The sequence below is a fragment of the Podarcis liolepis genome (assembly GCF_965112155.1).
Source record: "Podarcis liolepis genome assembly, chromosome: 6".
Taxonomy (NCBI): Eukaryota; Metazoa; Chordata; class Lepidosauria; order Squamata; family Lacertidae; genus Podarcis; species Podarcis liolepis.
In genome coordinates this window covers 6,727,262-6,750,779 of record NC_139559.1, presented here as the reverse complement: position 1 = coordinate 6,750,779, position 23,518 = coordinate 6,727,262, and the positions used below count along the sequence as shown (strand labels likewise).

The following is a 23,518-nucleotide window of genomic DNA, read 5'->3' as shown; positions in this document are numbered from 1 at the left end:
ATGCTTGCGAGTAGCTTCATGTGCCCGTGTAGGGAGGGAATGGTTGCACGGACTCTCCCCAGCGCTGGGTTTCTGAAAAGATGTCTGACCTGGTAGCCGTCCCCTGCTGTCTAGGTAGGTTGCTGTGGCGTCCTCCCATGCGTGCACGGGGAGCACTCTGCACAGGCTCAGTGGCCCTCTTGGCTTCTGATTCCAATGTCAGAGGTGAAAATGAGGCTCTGTGACTTGGCTGCTTTTGTGGTGGTGGGTGCTGTCCTGGGCATTTTTAAGTGAAGAAAATGAAAAACTGGCATCCCTGGGCACATTTGCATGGGAGCCAGCTTCCTTGAGCTGGGGGTGCTTCTGCTCCTGAATTGACCTGTATGGGATGGGCAGTGTCTGAGACTGCCAACTGACAGCAGATTTAAGGAGAGAGGTTGCCGCTGGGAATGCTTGTATCTCAGGCATAAGGAACACTGTGTTGTGGGGGCTGTTTTAATCTCTTTAAATAAAAAAAAAGGTTGTGGGTGTTAAGCCTGCTAAGCCCCAGTCTCCGGCCTGGGTACCCTCAGATGTTGTGTAGAGGTTATTCAGTGTGGGAGTGACTGCAATTCTGCACATGGTCAGGGGCACTCTTTGCTCTGCAGGTGCTTTTTACATTCCTGAGTTTTGCCAAATTGCTGAAAACCATTCCCAGCCCTTAGAGAGGCTTCGCTTCTAATTAGACCTTCTGTGGTGTGCTGTGAGTTTTCCAAAGCAGAGTATATTCTACCTGTCCAATGTGAGAGCTGTAAAGTGCGATAAGAGAGAGAAAGAATAGACTTGCATCCAGTTAGAACAGCTGTGCTGGACGAGACCGATAGGATTTGAAGTCCAAAATATCTGGAAGGCTCCTGGTTGTTGGAAGCACAGGGCAACTAAATAATGTTGCAGCTCGTATGCCAGCCATGTTTACGAGGGAGTAACTCCCACTGCTTGCAACAGTACTCATTCACAAGTACGTGCACCGAGCATTGACAGACATTTCCTAAACAAGGAGGTTCCCTTTATACAGAGCGTTGTTCCATCCAGCTCGGTTATTTGTCTTTGTTGATCAGAAGCTGCAGTCCAGGATTTCAGATGGGAGTTTCTCGCAGCCCTAACTGGAAATGTCATTGGGAACTGAACCTGGGACATTTGGGTGTGATTCTGCCACTGAGCTATGGTTCTTTCAATAAGCCCCACTGAATTCAGCAGGACTTAATTCTGAGCGCACATACATATTTAGGGACAGATACCCTTCCTAAACAAAATTACCCTGGGAGCAAGCCTTGAGGACTCGCAGATGTGTGTAAACAGCATTTCCATGCAATCTTCCAGACTGAATAATTCAGAGTAAATGTGCACGCGCGGTTCGGAGACTCAGAGGGGCAAGAAGGCAGTAGAGGAGCAATCTCAAGATCCCCGTATCCCTCGACATCCTTTGATGACCTTGTCAAGCTCTGAGTGGCGAAAGAGTGGTCTCCATCAAGGTTCTCCCCAACCTCTTTTAAAAGGAGCAAAATGGGTTTCTGGTCAGCGTTTTGCAACTGCGAGGAAGGAGCCTGGGGTGGTAGTTATTCCGCAGCGATGCACGACAACGGCAGTAGTAACGCCGTCACATTTATACGGTGCTTTAAAATGTACAAAGCAGTCCATGTTCGTTCTGGGCTAGACCAGCACACTATGCAGAACAGGCAGCTGTTATATGTGGGGCAAGAGTTTCGGGCCCTCCAAACTAATTGGAGAAAATCCTTTGGGGTGAGAGTGGGGGGGGGAAAACTGTGGTCATCCAGATGTCGGGCAGAGGTCAGGGATGATGGGACTGTACCCCAATATTTTTGACACCTTGTGGGAAGGATCCAAAGACATACCAAAAATCTAGGTTTCCGCAGTTAAAGTGGATTTAAAGTGCTCTTGTTGCCCTAACAGAGCAAATTAACTTTAAAAAAGGACTTTTGGTGGATAGGAAGTTGGCAGGAAAACACACTGCAAAGTGTGTGTGGGGGAGAATGAATGAACAATTAAGAGGAAGATGTAGGTAGGTAGGTAGGTAGGTAGGTAGGTAGATAGATAGATAGATAGATAGATAGATAGATAGATAGATAAATAGATCAAGCAAGCAAGCAAGCCAGCCAGCCAGCCCCCTGCAAGCGAATGGGAATGAATGCTCACTATCGTATAAACCCCCCATAGGCAGATAAGAATGAATGAGTAAAGCCCACATAAGATTTGGGAAAGCAAGTAAATGGGTTTCCTGGAGGAGGCCAGACAAAATCTGAAAGACTGCATGGGCCCCATAATATCCTTCCTGGAGCCTGGACCCTTGCGATGTCATGTTGTGGGGTGGGACCAATGAGACACCCCCATTTTCACTTTCTCGCCTTCTGCGCAAGCCAATGGAACAGAAGTTCCTCCTTTTTTCTCCATTCGCTCTGATGTAACTGGAAAAAGAGGTCTCAGGAGAAGACATAATTGCTGCCCGCCACCACTTTTGCACTGGCAGACAGTGTATCATAGTGGTTAGAGCCGAGTTTCAGACTAGGACCAGGGCAATCTGGGGTTGGCCCCCTATATCTGAGACATGAAACTGAATGGAGTGACTTGTCCTAGTCACCCACCAACCCCGCAGGGTTGTTGTGAGGCTGGTGGATGGGGAACATACATGCTGCTTCTATATGGGGTTGGACTAGATGACCCTTGGGATCCCTTACAGTTCTATGATTCTTGAAGGACAGGATACCAATGTAGCGCTTGAGTAAGTTCCGTTGAGCAACATCCTCATGAATAGACAGGCAGAGGCTGGTTGTTGTTCGTGAGTGTTTGGCTAGGTTGAGATTTGATCCCAGTAATTCTTGGGCCCTTCCGGACTGATGTCTTTTTGTGGATGTATCCTTCCAACATATCATTGACATAAATAATGGTGGATTAAAGGTAAAGAACCCCTGACAGTTAAGTCCAGTCGCAGACGACTCTGGGGTTGCGGTGCTCATCTCGCTTTCAGGCGGAGGGAGCCGACGTTTGTCTGCAGACAGTTTTTCTGGGTTATGTGGCCAGCATGAATAAGCCGCTTCTGGCACAACGGAACATCAAAACCAGAGCAGCGCACGGAAACGCCGTTTACCTTCCCGCCGGAGTGGTACCTATTTATCTACTTGCACTTTTAGACGTGCTTTTGAACTGCTAGGTTGGCAGGAGCAGGGACCGAGCAACGGGAGCTCATCCCATCGCGGGGATTCAAACCGCCAACCTTCTGATCGGCAAGCCCAAAACAAAGACCACAGCGCCACCCACGTCCCTTCAATGGCGCATTAGCTGTGGATTTATGCTTGACCACCCACATGCCCTTCTGCTTTTAGTTCTGCAACACTTCTTACCGCATAATTGTTGGAAACAAAGCCGTATGTCTACTCTGAAACTTTTGCAGGTGCAGAGGGCATTGAAAGCATAACAGCCCAGATAGCATCATGAGTGAAAATCATCAGGAACGCAGAAGGAAAGGGATCTCTGCAGGGACCCTTTATTCCCTTACAGCTCAAGCCATGCAGCCATGATGTTTGAGGCTGCTCTCCTGTACAAAGCATGTAGCGCTAAGGTCGTTCTATCCCGGAGTGCTTCACATGCAATATCTCAACTGTCATAGAATTGTAGAGGTGGAAGGGACCCTGAGGATCATTTAGTCCTTCCAACTTTGGAAGAATGGCAGATGAAGGTGATGGACTACATGGAATTGGCGGAAATGACTGGCAGAATCCGAGACCAGGGAGAAGAGTCGGTGGAAGAAGATGGGAAGAAATTTAAAGACTATCTACAGAAATATTGTAAAATTAATGAATGATAGAATGATGTTGGATAGCAATTAAGGGGTTTCCAGCTGTAATGATTTAAGAGAATATGAAAAAAGGGTTATAAATGGGTTAAAATTTAATGGTAAAAAGCTGATTGATAATGGGCTAAAATGAAAAAAATTAAGGTTAGACCGTTAAGATAAATTATAGAAAGAATTTGCTGAAATAGTTAATTGAATTAGAATACAAAAAAGGGAGGTGTGAGGAGGTCGATGAAACAAGTAAATGAAAGGTAAAGATATGGAATACTGGATGTGTGTTTTAGTGTTTTTGTTTCTTTTTGCTGTATTGTTGTATTGTTTTCTTTATGTTTTTCTTTTTATGTATTGTAATGTATGTTCTGTTAAACTTTTTATTGTTTTTCTTTTTTCTTTCTTTTGTAATCTTTAAACTTCTAATAAATATCATAAAAAAGAGGATCATTTAGTCCAACCCTCTGCAGTGCAGGAATATGCAGCTGCCCCATATGGGAATCGAACCTGCCACCTTGGGGTTGTTAGCACCACGCTCTGACCAACTGTGCTTTCCAGGCATCAGCCCTCACGACATTCTTGCAAGGAAGGGATAGTTCCGTTGACAAAGCATGAGGCTCTTAATCTCAGGGTCGCGGGTTTGAGCCCCACATTGGGCAAAAGATTTCTGCATTGCAGGGGGTTGGACTAGATGACCCTGAGGGAACCCATTCCAACTCTACGATTCTAAAACATATTGCATGTGGTTCATGTAAGGCAGAGGAATGGCGATGGCCCTAGGTAGCTTGAGACAAGTGAGGCACCTGTGGGAGGGGATCCTGCTGTAACGAACGAAAGCAACACATCCGCATCAACACCAAACCAATATAAATTCCCCTTTCCCCAAATCAAGTCACTAGTCCATTTGATCTGTGAGCCACTTTGGTTTGCTTCTGGGCCGGATGTGTTGGCAGCCGCCCCAGTTGTTTAAACAGCGGTGTGTCCTACTTACAGCACTAAAGAGGGGGGCGACGGCCCCAGTTTGTTACAGGTGCTGGGAATTGTAGTTCTCAAATCCTGGGAATTATAGTTCACCACACACAGAGCTCTAATTCCCAGCACCCCTAACAAACTACACCTCCCAGGATTCTTTGCGGGAGCCGTCTGCTTTATCTGGCCGGTGTGCGTGCAGCCATAGTCTAGCGATCTAACCATTGTGACACGCTGTCTCTCTAGCGTGGAAGGGGGGCTGGGTAAGCAGGTCAGGGAAGTAACAGCCCCTGCCATCAAACAATTGCAGCTGTTTTGCTCCAAGTGCTGAAAGCTCTGGCTATGTCTCTCTGCGGTTCATGCTTCTTCCCAGCTGAGCAGGTGCCGGTGTCCTTCCATCACATCCTTGCTGTGGTTTGCGCTTAGCAGCCCATCCTAGCCTTAAAGGCTGAGGCAGGACAGCCAGCCCCGTGACTCAACTCAGTATTATTCCCATTTTACAGATAAGGAACCAAGACTGTGAGAAAGTGACTCACCCATGCCTCCTAGTGAGATTGCATCTCGCCAGAGATTGGTGAACTCCAAGATGCTGCTGTAAGATTTGGACCTGGCTGCTAGCCCAGCTGGTTTTTAGAAAAGGCAAGGATTATGTCAAATTCATTGCAACTAAAAATATTATGAGCAAGTTCAGGCCTGATAGAAGTTGCATTATCTTTTCTGGCAGCTTCTACTCCCAGATATGTGGGAGCCGGTTCTGATTACTTGCTGAAATGCACTTTGCACATGCTCGTATTTTCTTTTTATTACTCGCATATTCCATAGCCAAACCCCAGAACAGTAAGTTCTTGGGCTGAGCATTGGCTCAAGTGCAGCCCCGGCAAAAAAAAAAAGCCCTTTGATATAATGCCCCCATCGTGTTTTACAATGTAACAGCAATTTGAGTGTCTTACCCCTCAAAAAAGGAAAGAAAGAAAGAAAGGTTGTCATAATATTTACGCAGAGGAGACTGACGCCGGGAGCTGGCGAAGCAAGATGTCGCGGTTGCAAAGTTGTTTCTTTCAGACGGGAAGGTGAAGAAAGGGGTCAAGTTGTCCTTTCTGATCACACCTCTGGGCTCAGTAGGCAAACACAGCCCAATTGTTCTCTTTGCAAAAAATAAAATAAAAAATAAAATAGAGACCTCAGCCGGGAACGAAGGCGATCTCCACAGGGCATGTAAGAATAGTCTGAGAACCTGCAGGCGTTAAGTGGTCTCTCTTGGGGTGAAAATGAAACGGTTTCTTCTCCTGCCTCATTTCCAGTTGATTTGAATGGCCGCTGGAGAGCTTTTATTCCTCTCCTCCCCCACCCAGATCCTCAACACATTAATATAAAGGACTTGTCACCTGCAAAAGAAGCCTAACAAATTCATCCTGTGGTTTCCCTCTCCTCCAAACCCTCCTCCCTGGTCTTTCTCTGCTGTGTATGCAAATTCCTTGGGAGATATTCCAAACCACACAGATCAATCCAGTTCGTAGTGTTAGTTCATTGAATGTTATAAAAATCAGGGGAGGGGCTTTGGATTGCAGGTGCAATGGCCTTGCTTATTGAGTGAACCCACAGGAGTAAGCTACTTCTCTCTCATCCCTCTCTTGTTTGGTATTATTATTATTATTATTATTATTATTATTATTATTATTATTATATCTCCCTCCCAAACGTTCCCCTTCCACTTCCTTTGATTCTCTCTGGGTGCTGTTATCAATCTGTTTTCTGTTCCTTCTATTTTTTTTAAGATTTTTTTTATTGGTTTTACAAAGTTCTTATAAACAATACAAACAAATAAAGAAACAAACAAACATGTATAATTTCCTCTCCTTTTTTCATAAACCTCACTTCTCTGACTCCCCCAAACCTCCCCTTTCTACATCCCAATTTCCAAAGTTATTTCAGCAAATCCTAAACTTAATTTCACCAAATTTATCCCTTATTTGTTCTTTTCTTTTACTTAATCTTTTGTCGCTGTAATCTCCTTTTCTTACAAAAACCTCAACATTTTAACATTCATCAATTTTGTAGTATTTCTTGAGATAAGTTTTAAATTTCTTCCAGTCCTCATCCGCCGTCTCTTTCCCCTGTTCACGGATTCTGTCAGTCATTTCAGCCAATGTCATATAGTCTATCACCTTCATCTGCCATTCTTCCAGAGTGGGTAGATCTTGGGTCTTCCAATGCTTTGCGATGTTTTCTGTTCGTTCTAAGAACTTCTAAGAACACAAGAAGAGCTCTTCTGAATCAGCATCCTATTCTCACAGTGACCAGACAGGCACCAGCAAGCAGGATTCGAACACAGGACCCGCACCCTTCCTGTGGTTCCAGCCACTGGCATTCAGAAGCACTACTGCCTCTGACCCAGTGGAGGAAGAGTATCATTCTCATCATCATTTTATTTGTATGCTGCCTTTCCATAGTTAAAACTATGCTCAAGGCGGCTTGCAACATGGCAAGATTTACATAATTACCAACGTAACAAAAGTCATAAGCAATAAGTAAAACACATCAAAAGGTACACAACCAGGATGTGGGTGGCGCTGTGGGTTAAACCACAGAGCCTAGGACTTGCCGATCAGAAGGTCGGCGGTTCGAATCCCCGCGACGGGGTGAGCTCCCGTTGCTCGGTCCCTGCTCCTGCCAACCTAGCAGTTCGAAAGCACGTCAGAGTGCAAGTAGATAAATAGCTACCGCTCCGGTGGGAAGGTAAACAGTGTTTCCATGTGCTGCTCTGGTTCGCCAGAAGCGGCTTAGTCATGCTGGCCACATGACCCGGAAGCTGTACGCCGGGGCTCCCTCTGTCAATAAAGCGAGATGAGTGCCACAACCCCAGAGTCGGTCACGACTGGACCTAACAGTCAGGGGTCTCCTTTACCTTTATATATAAATTGGAAACAATTTCTATATAAATCATAAAATCTAAAACTAAGAATACAACATGAATATCAATAACAATTTAAAATAAAAAAATTCCTTCCAGTAGCACCTTGGTCTTTAAGGTGCTACTGGAAGGAATTTTTTTATTTTGACTATGGCAGACCAACACGGCTACCTACCTGTAACAATAACAATTTAAAATGACATAGATAAATAAATAGATAAAAATAAAAGCAATATTTAAAAAAGGAGCCTCTCTGTCGAGCAGCAGTAGTCCTTTATGGAGCCTGTTGGGCCCTGCCCCATGCCAGGTGGAGAAAAGCAGGGCAGGGCCCTTCGTCTCCCAGCAGGTCAGTCCTGGGGCTAGTAGCAATTGATAGCCATGAATTTGTCCAATCCTCTTTTAAAGCCATCCAGGTTAGTGGCCATCACTGCTTCCAGTGGAAGTGAGTTCCATAGTTAAACTCTGCACTGCATGAAAAAGTACTTTCTTTTATCTGGCCCTTCACATCTCTCTCTGTGGCCCTCCAGACTCTCCACAGGCCACGCCCCCATCCTCGAGCACTTCTGATTGGCTGGGATGCATCCTTGAACTGTGATATTAATGCCTCTTGCTCACCTGGAAGGAGGGTGGAGAGATGTATTGGTTGTGGGGAGGGGGAGGCTTGTAAAATCATGTGAATTTTTGCATAGGTGTTGTACATAGGTAAAAAAAAAAGGTATATCCCTTGCTCTGCCCCTTTTTTGCACCTGGCCCTGCCCAACACTGTGTTGTGGCCCCCGGAAGGGAATATGGCCCAGAAAAGTTCCCCATCCCTACTTCACAACTGGCCTGAGCTGCAGAAAGGAAAAGCTTTTATCACTGCATCTGAAGCTGTCTTTCTGCAGGAGGAAAGAGACACTTGTTAAATTTGCCAATTAAGAATCCACAGGATGCAGCAAGGTCAAAGGATCACAAGTTGTGTGAGTAAATGGATTTTCCGTAAAGGCACTCAAGGCTGAGTTTGTTTGCTCCTAAAATTTTGTGCCACCTTTGGGGGCACAGCCCACCTTAGGCGACTCGTGTTGCCGTGAAAACAAAAAACACAATGGTCTCAAATAAGCAAAGCCAACCAAGGCCTTAAGGTCCGTATAGTTCAAGCTATGGGTTTCCCAGTAGTGATGTATGGAAGTGAGAGCTGGACCATAAAGAAGGTTGATTGCCGAAGAATGGATCCTTTTGAATTCTGGTGCTGGAAGAGACTCTTGAGAGTCCCATGGACTGCAAGAAGATCAAACCTCTCCATTCTGAAGGAAATCAGCCCTGAGTGCTCACTGGAAGGACAGATCATGAAGCTGAGACTCCAATACTTTGGCCACCTCATGAGAAGAGAAGACTCCCTGGAAAAGACCCTGATGTTGGGAAAGATGGAGGGCACAAGGAGAAGGGGACAGCAGAGGACGAGATGGTGGGACAGTGTTCTCGAAGCTACCAGCATGAGTTTGACCAAACTGCAGGAGGCAGTGGAAGACAGGAGTGCCTGGCGTGCTCTGGTCCATGGGGTCATGAAGAGCCGGACATGACTAAATGACTAAACAACAACAACGACAACAAACCAAGGCCTTAACAAGGATTAAAAAGCCCTGTTTTTTTCAGTCTGCATGTGGTAGTGACTTTCTCTGTGTGTGCTTGAAGAAGGGCAAGTACGGTGACTGCTCCATCGTTCTTCTTAGATCCTGGCATTCCACCTGGAAGGGGGAGCAGGAAAGATCGGCACTGACACAGGAAAAAGGCTCTGTCTTCCTTGGAGAAATAAATGATAGTGACTCAAAGTTAATTTTTAAAAAGGATCGTAGTCAGCATCTAAAACTAGAAATGGTTCCGTGGTCTGCTGCCGTCACCTTCAGCAATATTCATGTGGTCCAGTGCAGAGTTGGGAGAGAATTTTGGAGGCACTGCCCTAGCTGGCTAGTTTTCTATGTGTCAGGAATATTTATACATATATATGTGAATTGCATCAAAGGAGCATTCATTCATTTGCCTGGACAGTCTAAAGTGCAGATCCGTCAGTGAGGACTAGCCCTAAGATCCAAGCTATATAATAATAATAATAATAGTAATAATAATAATTTTTTTAAAAAAATATTTATACCTCACCTTCCATGGCCAGAGCTGGGCTCAGGGCAGCTAACACCAATAAAATCACAGTAAAAACATAATAAGGGGTGGAAGAGGGGGAGGGAAAACCAATTTAAAATACAGGTTAACATGCAATTTAAAATGCAGCCTCATTTTAAAATAGCCGATAGATCAAGACCATAAGGGGAGGGAAACATAAGGGCCAGACTAAGTCCAAACCAAAGGCCAGGTGGAACAGCTCTGTCTTGCAGGCCCTGCGGAAAGATGTCAAGTCCCATACGGCCCTAGTCTCTTGGGACAGAGCGTTCCACCAGATCGGGGCCAGTGCTGAAAAGGCCCTGGCCCTAGTTGAGACCAGTCTAACCACCTTGCAACCTGGGACCTCCAAAATGTTGTCATTTGTGGACCTTAAGGTCCTCCGTGGGGCATACCAGGAGAGGCGGTCCCGTAGGTACGTGGGTCCTAGCCGCCTTCATTTGTTTACTTAATATTGTGCCTTAATTTGTTTACTTCAGTTCTGAATTATTTCCCATGAGGCATCCCAAAACGATTTACAATATAACAACACACACACATACGAAGTTGCATATATAAAAGCATCTTTTAATGGAATCCTAGAAGGGACCCCTTGTGTCATCTAGTCCAACCCCCTTCAATGCAGGAATCGTTTGCCCAATGTGGGGCTTGACCCTGCTCTATCATATGAAAAAGAAAGAAAACATTTTGACAACAGCAGCACATACATAAAATCACTTAAAATCCAAGACGGATGCCAAGCTTGCTGTGCAAGAGGAGCATCTTCAGCAGGCGCACTGAACTGCCTTGCTCTCTTGCGCCCGCACTGCGCTTGTGGGAGTCCCAGAGGCATCCGGCCATCGTCCTCTGTGGGAGACAGATTGCTGGACCAGATGGGTCTTTGGTCTGATCCAGGAGAGCCCTTACGAATGCTGTTGCTCCCATCTCCTTCCGCATCATGTGAGACTCTTAAGACAGGGATCTTCTCCTGGGCTCCTTGTATTTATCATGTTTTTAATATTCTATTGTGAACCACCCAGACTGGCTGGGGAAACCCAGCCAGATAGGTGGGATATAAATAATATATTATTATTATTATTATTATTATTATTATTATTATTATTATTATTATTATTACAGTCATAGCTCATGTTACGTTTGCTTCATGTTACATTTCTTCAAGTTGCGTCCCACAGCGACCCGGAAGTACCGGAAACGGTTTCACCACTCGCGCATGTGCAGACGCACAAAATGATGTCACACACGTGCGCAGAAGCGGCGAATCACAACCCGCACGTGCGCAGACGCGCCGCTGTGGGTTGCATTCCTTTCATGTTGAGAACGGGCCTCCGGAACGGATCCTGTTCGCAACCAGAGGTACCACTGTATTATTGCTACTACAGTGGTGCCTTGTGTTATGTAGTGTAGTTTCACCCTGGGCCAACAGGGGGATACTGTATATAGTTTTCACTCAGGTCTGTAGATAGTTTTCACTCAGGTCCGCGGCAGTTATTTTAGGCGGGAAACTCTGGGCTGTTGTGGTTACAATGTTGACAGCCGGCTGCCTATAAATACAGGCCGGCTGAGCTGTTCGCAGTCAGTTCTATTTCAGCTTACCCGAATAAAAGAGCTACTTGAAGAAATCGCTGTGCCGGCTGCTATGTCAACCCACGACTTAACACTGGCGACGAGGATGGGATCGATGGACATCAGAGCACAGCCAGATGCGGCCAGCCTCTGAACTGAGCTGAATCACAGAGCGAAATCACTGAGCGAAATCACTGGGCAGAACCAATTCAGAGCTGACTCTTCTGGCTGGAGCACTGTGTTCCATCCATCGCCCTTCACGCCGGCATCGGAATCATGGCGTCACTTGTGCCTCTACCGCCGTTTGCGCCAGCCTCTGAATCATGGGACTCCTACCTCGCTCGGTTCGACTGCTACCTCCAAGCCAACGAGCTGACGCAAGTATCACAGGAGCGTAAGCGGGGCCTATTCCTCAGCCTCTGTGGGCCTGAGGTGTTTGAGACGACCCGAGCATTGGTTGCGCCTGAAGCAGTCCAGGCAACACCATGGGACACGATCCAAGAGAAGCTCCGCAACCACTACGCACCGAAGCCGTCCAAGATTGCTGCCCGCCATGCGTTCTACCACCGGAACCAGGCAGAGGGGGAGTCAATCAACAACTACACCACCGCCCTGCGACAGGCTGCAATGCACTGTGAGTTCCGAGACTTAGACGATGCCCTGATGGATCGAATCGTCTGCGGGGTCCGGGACATCCATCTGCAACGGCGTCTCCTAGCCAAGCCAGACCTCACGCTACAGAAAGCCATTGAGGAGGCTGTGGCCTCAGAAGCTGCTGAACGCTCCGCCCAGGAGATCCGCAAGTCCAGCAGCCCGCGTCTTGCTAGGGAGCCAGTTCCGGTGCATCATGAAGAGGCCAGCAGTGATGAGGCATCCTCCAGTGAAGACGATGACGTGCACCAGACAAAGCGGGAGCGCAGGAAGTTCCAACAGAAGTCCAAGGGCCAACCGGAATGTGCTGGCTGCGGAGGCAACCATTCCCGTGCCAAGTGTCGATTCAGAGACGCCATCTGTAGGAAGTGTTCCAGAAGGGGCCACATCGCTAAGGTCTGCCGATCGGCTCCGTCTGACACCCCCCCTTCATCGACTCGCAAGTCCAAGTCTTCACTCCAGTCTGCCAAGGAAAGTTGTTTCGCTCTCACCAACTGCCGCTGCCCGTCTGGAACCACGATTGGCCAAACCGACTCGCCTACGCGACGCAAGCTGAACGTCACGGTGCTCATTGAAGGAGCTCCATGTGACATGGAGATCGACACCGGGTCTGCCCTGTCCATCGTGTCATGGAGCACCATCAAAAGACTGGTACCCAGAGTGTCCAAAAGGCAACTCGGCTCTCACCGCGTACACCTGAGAGACTACCAGGGAAACGACATTCCCGTGGTAGGCGTTGGCCGGTTCCGGATCGCCTTCAAGGATTTTTCGGGCCTGCTCCGGTTGGTGGTGGTCGAAGGTCAGCGGCCAAGCCTCCTAGGGCTAGACTGGTTTAATGCCCTCGGCCTGGAAGTCACCGGCATCAACTGCATCTCTAACGCAGAGACTGAGGGTCTGGTCAAAGACTTTGCCGAGGTTTTTGACGGCACCTTGGGGCAATATACAGGTACGCCCATCTCCTTTAGCCTTGATCCACAAGTCGCCCCCATCAAGCTAAAGCCACGCCGGGTTCCCTTTGCTCTCAAGGCTAAGGTGGACGAACAACTGGACAAACTGATCGCCCAAGGAGTTTTGGAGCCGGTTGACCACGCAAAGTGGGAAACCCCCATCGTCACGCCTGTCAAGCCAGATGGATCGGTGAGAATCTGCGCTGACTACAAGTGCACGATCAACAAGGCACTTCAGCAGCACGCTTATCCGGTTCCTGTTGTCCAACACCTGCTGCATTCCCTGGGTGAGGGTAAGGTCTTCGCTAAGCTGGACCTTGCCCAAGCCTATCAACAACTGCCAGTCGATGATGCCACTGCTGAAGCCCAGACGATCGTCACCCACCGGGGGGCATTCCGTTGCCGCCGGTTGCAGTTCGGGGTGAGTGTGGCTCCTGGCATCTTCCAAAGCCTTATGGAGCGTCTCCTGCAAGGGCTTCCGGGCGTGGTACCATATTTTGATGACGTCTTGGTGTCTGCAGACTCACACCAGCAGCTGTTCGAGCGCCTCCGTGCCGTGCTGACCAGGTTCCAGGAGGCCGGGCTCAAGGTAAAGAGGGAGAAGTGCCAGATCGCCGTTCCACAGGTAGAGTTCCTGGGCTATCTTATCGATGCCTCCGGCCTTCATCCAACCACATCCAAGATCCGCGCTATCCAGCAGGCCCCCACCCCAAAGAACAAAACGGAGTTGCAGGCATTCCTGGGGCTGCTGAACTTTTATAACATGTTCCTGCCCCACAAAGCCACAGTGGCTGAGCCTCTTCACCGACTCCTTAGCACTAAGACGCCTTGGGCCTGGGGTCATCGGGAGACGGCGGCCTTCAACGCGGTCAAGGCTCTCCTTTCTTCAGACAGTGTGCTGGTACAGTACAGTGAATCCAGGCCGCTGGTCCTTGCCTGCGACGCCTCACCTTTTGGCATAGGTGCTGTCCTTAGTCACCGTTTTCCAGATGGAAGAGAAGCACCGCTCGCTTACTTTTCCAGGACACTATCTCCGACGGAACGGAATTACAGCCAGCTCGACAAGGAGGCATTGGCACTTGTGGCTGGAGTGAAGAGGTTCCATGAATACCTCTATGGCAGGACTTTTGACCTCATCACTGACCACAAGCCACTCCTGGGCCTCCTCGCCGGTGATCGTCCAACTCCACCGGTCCTCTCACCACGCATGCTGCGATGGACTGTTTTCCTGGCTGCCTACCACTACCGGATCATCCATCGCCCGGGGAAATCGATGGGCCATGCCGACGCCCTCAGCCGTTGCCCTCTTCCAGCATTTGTGGAAGACCCGGCTCCAGCCTCATCACTCCTTCTGATTGAGGATCTTCCGGCAGCGCCTGTATCGGCTGCCACTGTGGCCTCCGCGTCTGCCCAGGATCGCACCATCAGCCGGGTGCTCAACTGGGTGTGGAGGGGGTGGCCACAAGGGCCTTTTGCAGCAGAGTTCCAGCCCTTCGCAACCAGACAACATGAACTCTCAGCTCATCGCGGCTGTCTGCTGTGGGGAGACCGCGTCGTGATTCCCCAAGGACTCCGTCAGCGCGTCCTGGAGGCTCTGCACGTTGGCCACCCGGGAATTGTCAAAATGAAGGCGTTGGCTCGGTGTTACGTCTGGTGGCCTAATATGGACGATGCCATCACTGCCTGGGTGTCCGCCTGTCAAGCGTGCCAAGAGTCGAGGCCTGCACCACCGGCAGCTAAGGGACACACCTGGGAGACGCCAAAGACACCCTGGTCGAGGGTGCACATCGATCTGGCTGGCCCCTTTCACGGCCGGACCTTTATGGTAGTGGTGGACGCCTATTCCAAATGGCTGGAGGTCGCCCTGATGCCCTCCACCACCACCGAAGCTGTCATCCGGGTGCTGCGAGGCCTGTTTGCAACGCATGGGTGTCCTGATGTTCTTGTCTCTGACAACGGACCACAGTTCACATCAGGCACTTTTGAGCGGTATCTTTTGGGACTGGGCATCCGCCATGCCCTAACGGCACCTTTTCATCCATCCAGCAACGGGCAAGCGGAAAGAATGGTGCGCTCAACAAAAGAGGCACTGGCACGCCTGGACCGGGGAGACTGGCATGAGCGGGTCGCCGAATACTTGTTCGTGCAACACATCACCCCTCATGCGGCCACAGGGAGGAGTCCTGCTGAACTGCTTATGGGCCGCCGCCTCAGGTCACCGCTCGACCGGCTACACCCAGACTTTGCCGTGGCTGAACCCCCAGGCTGTGCCAACGCACCACGGTCATTTGTCCCAGGAAACCAGGTCTTTGCCCGGAACTATGTGGGGGACATCCCTTGGGTGCCAGCCACAGTAGTGGGAGTCACTGGACCTCGCTCGTACCAGGTGGCACTCGAAGACGGACGCTTGTGGCGACGGCACATAGACCAGCTTAGGCGCAGGGTTGGGGACTTGGACACTACCGAGGTGCCCCCAACTGCGCTTGCGGCTCCAGAAGAGACACGTACAGATGGCGAGGCCCCACTTACACCTCCCTCGCAAACTGCCAGCGTGGAGCCGAACCAAGCCGTTTCAGAACAGACTCAGACCACTCCACTTGCGGAGGCTCCACCCACAGCAGCGGATCCAGGGGAGTTGGTTCCAACGCCACCTAGGGTCGCACCACAGCCTCAGCAAGAACTGTGTGGCCCTCCGGACTTGGCTACCAGTCCCCGGCGGTCTGGCAGAGTTTCCAAGCGCCCAACTTATTTAAAGGACTATGTTGTTGGACAGGTATCACTGTTGGTCTAAGTATGGGAAATGTAACCGATATGCTTTTGTGCCTAATTGAACCATTACGCGTGGTGCTGTATATAAGGAAACCATTACGATTGTAACTAACGCCTTATCTCGGTGGGGAGGGGTGTTATGTAGTGTAGTTTCACCCTGGGCCAACAGGGGGATACTGTATATAGTTTTCACTCAGGTCTGTAGATAGTTTTCACTCAGGTCCGCGGCAGTTATTTTAGGCGGGAAACTCTGGGCTGTTGTGGTTACAATGTTGACAGCCGGCTGCCTATAAATACAGGCCGGCTGAGCTGTTCGCAGTCAGTTCTATTTCAGCTTACCAGAATAAAAGAGCTACTTGAAGAAATCGCTGTGCCGGCTGCTATGTCAACCCACGACTTAACACCTTGCAAGACGAAAAGAATCCGTTCTGTGATTCTCTTCGTCTAGCGGTTTTTTCGTCTTGCGAAGCAAGACCATTGACAGATTAGCGGATTAGCGCTATTAGCGCTACTAGCGGCTTTTAGCGGCTTATTGGCTTATCGGATCAGCTGATAAGCGGCGTAGCGGCTTAGAAAAAGGGGGGGAGGGAAAAAACCCCGCAGGAACTCGCAAGACATTTTTGTCTTGCGAAGCAAGCCCATAGGAGATTCGTTTTGCGAAGCACCTCCAAAACGGAAAACTCTTTCGTCTAGCGAGTTTTCTGTCTTGCGAGGCATTCGTCTTGCGGGGCACCACTGTACTCCTATGGCAAGATCAGCCTGAGAATTTTCTGGACCACATAGGATTACGAATATCCTAACGTTTCTATCCCGCTTTCCCCCCAAGGAACTCATTGTGGCATGCGTGGTTCTCCCTCTCTCCATTTCATCATCACAGAAACCCTGTGATATATTTGATGCGGAGGCAGTGGCTGGCGAGGTCCTGTGAGGTTCATGGCCACGCGGGAATTTAAATCCTCGTCTCCTGGGTCTTAGTCCCACAGTCTAACTGCTATGCCAGTGTCTCTGTAAAAACCTAGTCTCTGAAGCTGCTTCTTGCATCTCAAGCAAGACGATGAGTTAAACTTCTGCTGTGGGTTAAATGACAGAGCCTAGGACTTGCCGATCAGAAGGTCGCCGGTTCGAATCCCCGCAACGGGGTGAGCTCCTGTTGCTCAGTCCCAGCTCCTGCCAACCTAGCAGTTTGAAAGCACGTCAAAGTGCAAGTAGATAAATAGGTACCGCTCCGGCGGGAAGGTAAATGGCGTTTCCGTGCGCTGCTCTGGTTCGCCAGAAGCTGCTTAGTCATGCTGGCCACATGACCTGGAAGCTGTACGCCGGCTCCCTCGGCCAATAAAGCGAGATGAGCGCCACAACCCCAGAGTCGTCCGCGACTGGACCTAACGGTCAGTGGTCCCTTTACCTTTACTTTTTTCCCCTACCTCCCAGACTCCTGAGGAAACTCGAGGGATGCTGTGCACTAAACCAAAAAGTATACACCGTAATTACACTCGCACAATAAACATCACGTCCGGTTTGACTCTTAAGAACCCAACAGTCTCTCCTTTGGAAAGAAAGCTGCTCTGCTAATGATGCTCCGAGTTTGTTACCTCTCACGGAAGAGGGATTAAAACCAATATGTTCAGCCGAAGAAAAGAAGTCAGACCACAGCGAGCGTTCCTTCCCGCCTGGTTCTCTGATCAAGTACAGCTAGTACATAAAAAGCTGCGTTGGGAAGGCGCTGGATCCATGTGATTGATTCTCCTTTCCAAAGGAATCCCAGGGGACTCTTGATTTTCTTTGTTGCCTGTTACTGAAGTACATGCACCTAGCTTGTCGTTCCTGACCACAAATCCATTTCCCCGCCTGGAGATAAATAGCTCGTAGGATCCGGAGGCTAACTGGCCTATTTCCGAAGCACTTTAATGTGATCTGTTGTGTGGGTTGCACTCAGCAAGGAAGTACGTGACTCAGATTTGCGAGCCGACCCAATCCTATGTTTGTTTACTCAAGGACTGCTTCTCCCCAGATGAACTGACCCGGACCCTGAGATCATCATCTGAGGCCCTTCTTCACGTGCCTGCTCCATGAGAGTGTCGTAGGGCCTTTTCTGTGGTGACTCCCCACTTGTGGGATGCCCTTCCCCAGGGAGGCAAGCCTGGCACCTTTCTTGCATAACTTTAGGTGCAAGATGTAAACATTACTCCATAACCAGGACTATCCTACTTTTAGAAGACATCTGAAAGCGGCCCTATTTAGGGAAGTTTTTAATGTTTAATGCTATATTGTGTTTTTAATATTCGATTGGGAGCCGCCCAGAGTGCCTGGGGAAACCCAGCCAGATGGGCGGAGTATAAATAATAAAATAATAATAATAATAATAATTTATTTATTTATTTGACTAACATTCCATGGGCTTTTAAATGTGCTTGTGGGAGGGTTTTATTTATTTTTGTGTAATTGTGTACTTTGTGTTCTCATTTTATATTTTCATGTTGCAAAGCACCATACAAATTTATACAAATTTAATAAATAATATACAAATTTAATAAATAATAATGTAATGCTGAAAAGTAATTCTCTGTCTCTCTCACACCAATGCTGTGTCCTTCATTCCTCCCCAATCACGTGCCTTCCAGATGTTTGGGGAAGCAACTGCCATCAGCCCCAGCCATGAGACATCTGGATGGCACCAGGTTGCGGACGACGGGTCCAATGGTTTGATTGCTGGACTAGAACCAGAGAGACCGGGGTTCGAATCCCCAGTCGAGAAGCCCACCTCTCAGCCGAACCTGCCTAACAGGGTGGTTGAGAGGAGGCAGGAGAGAAGAATAATGGAAGTCGCAACAGGGAACCAAGTGCTGCTCGGTGAGAAAGCAAAAAGTGCAGGGCTTTCAGCCGATGACTGTAGCAGCTGGCAGATCCTGGAGCTTCCACAGTCACTCAGAGGCTTCTCATTGCTCTCTGCTCCTGTGGTTTCCAGCAACAGGTATTTAGAAGCATTTGCTGCCACCAATTGTGGAGGCAGAGCAAGGACGTGTGCTGCTTGGATTTCTTCAGCAGCTGCACCGCAGCAAGATATTCAGGAAGCGTAGCTTGCTCCTTCAGTCCATGCTGCAAAAAGCTGCATCCATTGAGTGTGCATTATGCAGTGCTGTGCCTCTGTCAGGGCAGTACAGTCATACCTCTCGTTAAGTTAGCTTCAGGTTATGTCTTTTCAGGTTGCGTCCCGCGGCGATCCGGAAATACCGGAAAGGGTTACTTCCGGGTTTCGCTGCTTGCGCATGTGCAGACACGCAAAATGACGTCACGCGCATGCGCAGAAGTGACGAATTGCGACCCCCGCATGCGCAGACGCGGGTTGTGTTCTCTTCAGGTTGTGAACGGGGCTCCGGAATGGATCCCGTTCGCAACCAGAGGTACCACTGTATACATTTCAACGTTCCTGGCCAAAAACTGAGACACGCATCTTCTGGGTTAGTGACCCGCATGAGATCACAGCCGCTAAAAAGGGGTGCTTGGGGGTGTGTGAGATCACTTGAGATCTTGACGCCCCAAATAGCTGCCGTTCTCGCGCATGAAAAATAGAGGATGTCCTGATTTTCCCAGGGCATTTGCGGGGTATGGGGTGGGGTGGAGATGCAATCCTTGATGGCAGGGAAAACTTTTTCCTTTCCAAGAAAGCATATTTTTTGCTCTATAAGACTTGCTTTTCCCATCCTAAAAAGTAAGGGGAAATGTGTGTGCGTCTTATGGAGCGAATGCAGGCTGCACAGCTATCACAGAAGCCAGAACAGCAAGAGGGATTGCTGCTTTCACTGCTCAGCGATCCCTCTTGCTGTTCTGGCTTCTGAGATTCAGAATATTTTTTTTCTTGTTTTCCTGCGTCTTGTGGTCTGGTGCGTCTTATAGAGCGAAAAATACGGTACTCTCTTCTCTCCCCTCTTCCTCTTTCGCCGCCTTCTCCTCCTCCTCCGTGGGGCTTGGCAAATTAAAGAACTTTCCTTCATAGGAGCAGTGAAATTAAGTGTTTATGAAGCTATCTTGGAAGTTTTGACCTGAACGCATTTGCAGAAGTGCTGAGTGGTGTTCTGGTAATAAAGGGGCTAATAAATCAAAGAGAGTTGTTCAAAGGCGTTGTTTTCGTTGTTTTCCCACCAACACCTCTAGTTGCTTAATTTATTTATTTTTTGGTAGAAAACTACTGGAGATCAGAAGCGATAAAGGCTGCGCTATTGTTAGCTGAAGGTGAGAGGGGGAGCGTTGTTTTAATTTTATGGTTCGGAAGTGGTGTTGATTGTGTTGAAAATTAGGCGTGGTAGAAAATGCCTGCTGTGGCAAAAGTGACAGCTTGGCAAAACATACATCACAACCAGGAAATCACAGAAAGGAAAGCAATGGGGAGGGCTGGAGCTTTCTTTCATTTTGCAGTTCAGAAGAGACTGGCTCACCTCTTTCTGCCCTTTTCAGTTGCCTGAGTCATGAGTAGGCAAACTAAGGCCTGGGGGCAGGATCCGGCCCAATTGCCTTCTAAATCCGGCCCGCAGACGGTCCGGGAATCAGCGTGTTTTTACATGAGTAGAATGGGTCCTTTTATTTAAACTGCATCTCTGGGTTATTTGTGGGGCCTGCCTGGTGTTTTGACATGAGTAGAATGTGTGCTTTTATTTAAAATGCATCTCTGGGTTATTTGTGGGGCATGGGAATTCGTTCATCCCCCCCCCAAAAAAATATAGTCCGGCCCCCCACAAGGTCTGAGGGACAGTGGACCACCCCCCTGCTGAAACAGTTTGCTGACCCCTGGCCTAAGTCGACAGGTAAATAAACGTGGCTTCTGTATTTAGCATGCAGGGAAAGGTCGCTCTTTAACAAAGTGCGTAAGAACATAAGAAGAGCCTATCTAGTCCAGCATCTTGTTCTTACAGTGGCCGACCGGATGCCCAATCTCCCCTCCATTGTTTTCCAGCAACTGATACTCAGAAATAGTGTGGCTTCCAACCGTGCAGGCACAAGCAAAGCCATTGCGGCTAGTAGTCCCTGAGAGCCCTCTCTTGTAGGAATTTGCCTGATCGTCTTTTAAAATCTAGGTCGGAGGCCATTCACTGTCTCCAGTGGTGGTGAGTTCCATTGTTTAATTACGTGTGTGATGCAAGCAGCATAAACTGGGGTGGGAGTTAGCGTCAGAACAGGCATGCAGGATTAACCTTTTCCTGTGATGCTGCAGTCCTGAAGGAGCCAATCATCGAATTGTCGAGTTGGAAGGGACCCTAGAGTCATCTAGTCCAACCCCTTGCAATGCAGGAATCTCAACTCAAGCATCCATGATAGATGGGCATCCAACCTCTGCTTAAAAACCTCCCAGGAAAGAGAGTCCACCACCTCCCGTTGGAGTCTGTTCCATTGTCGAACAGCTCTTATTGTCAGAAAGTTCTTCCCAATGTTTAGTTGGAATCTCCTTTCTTGTAACTTATGAACTGCTTTCAACCACCTCTGAAGCTAAAATTTGCTGTGCATAGAGGGGGAATCCCAGTTGGTGTCTAAGGCAGATTTCCACCCAATGCAAAGAGTCAATTCGGATGAGTGGACCACAGCAAGGGGAAGGAAGGAAGGAATTCTGCCTCTCACTTGGACTACTGCAATGCGCTCTATGTGGGACTACCTTTGAAGGTGACCCAGAAACTACAACTAATCCAGAATGCGGAAGCTAGACTGGTGACTGGGAGCAGCCACAGAGACCACATAACACCGGTCTTGAAAGACCTACATTGGCTCCCAGAACATTACCGAGCACAATTTAAAGCTGTAAACAGCCTCAGCCTGGTATACCTGAAGGAGCGTCTCCACCCCCATCGTTCTGCCCGGACACTGAGGTCCAGCGCCGAGGGCCTTCTGGCGGGTCCCTCACTGTGAGAAGCCAAGTTACAGGGAACCAGGCAGAGGGCCTTCTCGGTGGTGACGCCCGCCCTGTGGAACGCCCTCCCACCAGATGTCAAAGAGAAAAATAACTACCAAACTTTTAGAAGACATCTGAAGGCAGCCCTGTTTAGGGAAGCTTTTAATGTTTGATGCATTACTGTATTTTAATATTTTGTTGAAAGCCACCCAGAGTGGCTGGGGAAGCCCAGTCAGATGGGCGGGGTATAAATAATAAATAACAACAACAATCATCATCATCATCATCTACACCTGCTAAGGATTCTGATGGTTATCAGCCAGAGACACACACCCTATTTACTATTTACATTTTTTAAAAGGTTAAATGCAAAGAATTTGGCTTCAAGTGGATACAGTGATCCTGTGGGGGAGATGGCGAGGTCCAGTCTCAAGCTGTGCACCATTGGGTCAATTTTCACCCATCAGCTATGCTGGCAGGGGTTGATGGGAGTTCTGGCCCATCAACATTTAGAGGGTATTGTTACGTACTGAAGTTCTCACCCTGGGCCAGCGGGGGGATACTGTAGATAGTCATGCAAATGAAGGATCGAAAGTGACGTTCAGTGATTGGATAGTTTTAGAAAGTTGCTACAGTTATGTTGTACTGGAGCTCTATATACGCAGGCTGACTGAACCCTTCAGTTCAGTTCTGTTCTGGCCTCTGAATAAACAAGAGCTGTGAAGAATCACTGTGTCGTCTGATATGTTCACCCACAACTTAACAGGTATCATGTTGGCTGCCCCTTCATTAGAATGTCTGCAGAGAATCCCTCCCGCACATATGGGGCAGATCTTGCCATCACAAAGCTGATTTCCCCCTTCCCCTGAGTTTATCGTATTTGTTATTTAAACATGTCTATGCTGCGTTTCAGGGCAAAAACCCTCCCGAGATTGTCTTGCGCGTATAAATAAAACGTAAAATGCAAAACTGAAACCTCTTCTTCCAATAAAACTAAGCTGTTAAAACGGCAGTTTAAAATCATTTCACGGCACAACACTCATATAACACCAATTAAGGCAATCTAGAGGAAACCATTTTAAGAGCCGGAGAGGTATAAACCATGAAATCGTCAAAAATTGCACCCACTTACAGCATCTCAAAAGACACTTCTCTGCGGTGTCAGGGCGCTAACTTCCCCTCCCCTTTTTCTCTGTCACGCAGTTTGGTGTTAGGTTGCCAGCTCAGATCCAGACCCCAAAATGGCTCTTGGAGCATAGATTGAAGAAGAGGAGGAGGAGGAGGAGGAGAAGAAGAAGAAGAAGAAGAAGAAGAATTTTATTATTTATAACCAGCCCATCTGGGTGGGTTTCCCCAGCCACTCTGGATTTCTTCCCACATTTCTGCTAGTGTGAAGAAGTCTTTGGCTGTGTTCAGACAGCACATTATTCTTTGAGGATTGCTTGCCTATAATTTCCAAACTTTATATGATCTTTCACATGACATGAAGGCCTCTTCTGGAAATCGAGCTTATGGTTTAATGCTCATCTCTGCGATCATTGCTTCCAGAAAAAATCCATTCACAACCTCACGAACCTGGAGTTTTGTGCTGCAATTTCCTCACTTTTTCCATTTATTCAGTTATCACAGTTACACCACAACTTTCCATCCAGGAGCTTGAGGCTCCCCATTTTATCCTCACAACAGCCCTGTGAGATAGGTTAGGCTGTGACCAGCCCAAGGTTACCCAGTGAGTTTCATGGCTGAGGCAGAATTTGAACCCTGGTCTTCCAGGTCCCAGTCTGATGCTCTAACCCATGGGTAGGCAAACTAAGGCCTGGGGGCTGGATCCCGCCCAATCGCCTTCTCAATCTGGCCCACGGACG

At 48.5% G+C, this 23,518-nt stretch overlaps 1 protein-coding gene across 2 annotated transcripts in view; it reads left to right on the top strand.

Annotated features, from left to right (window-relative positions):
• Positions 1-23,518, top strand: part of SAMD10 (sterile alpha motif domain containing 10) — a 63,190-nt gene that overhangs the window by 1,955 nt on the left and 37,717 nt on the right. The window lies entirely within an intron of this gene.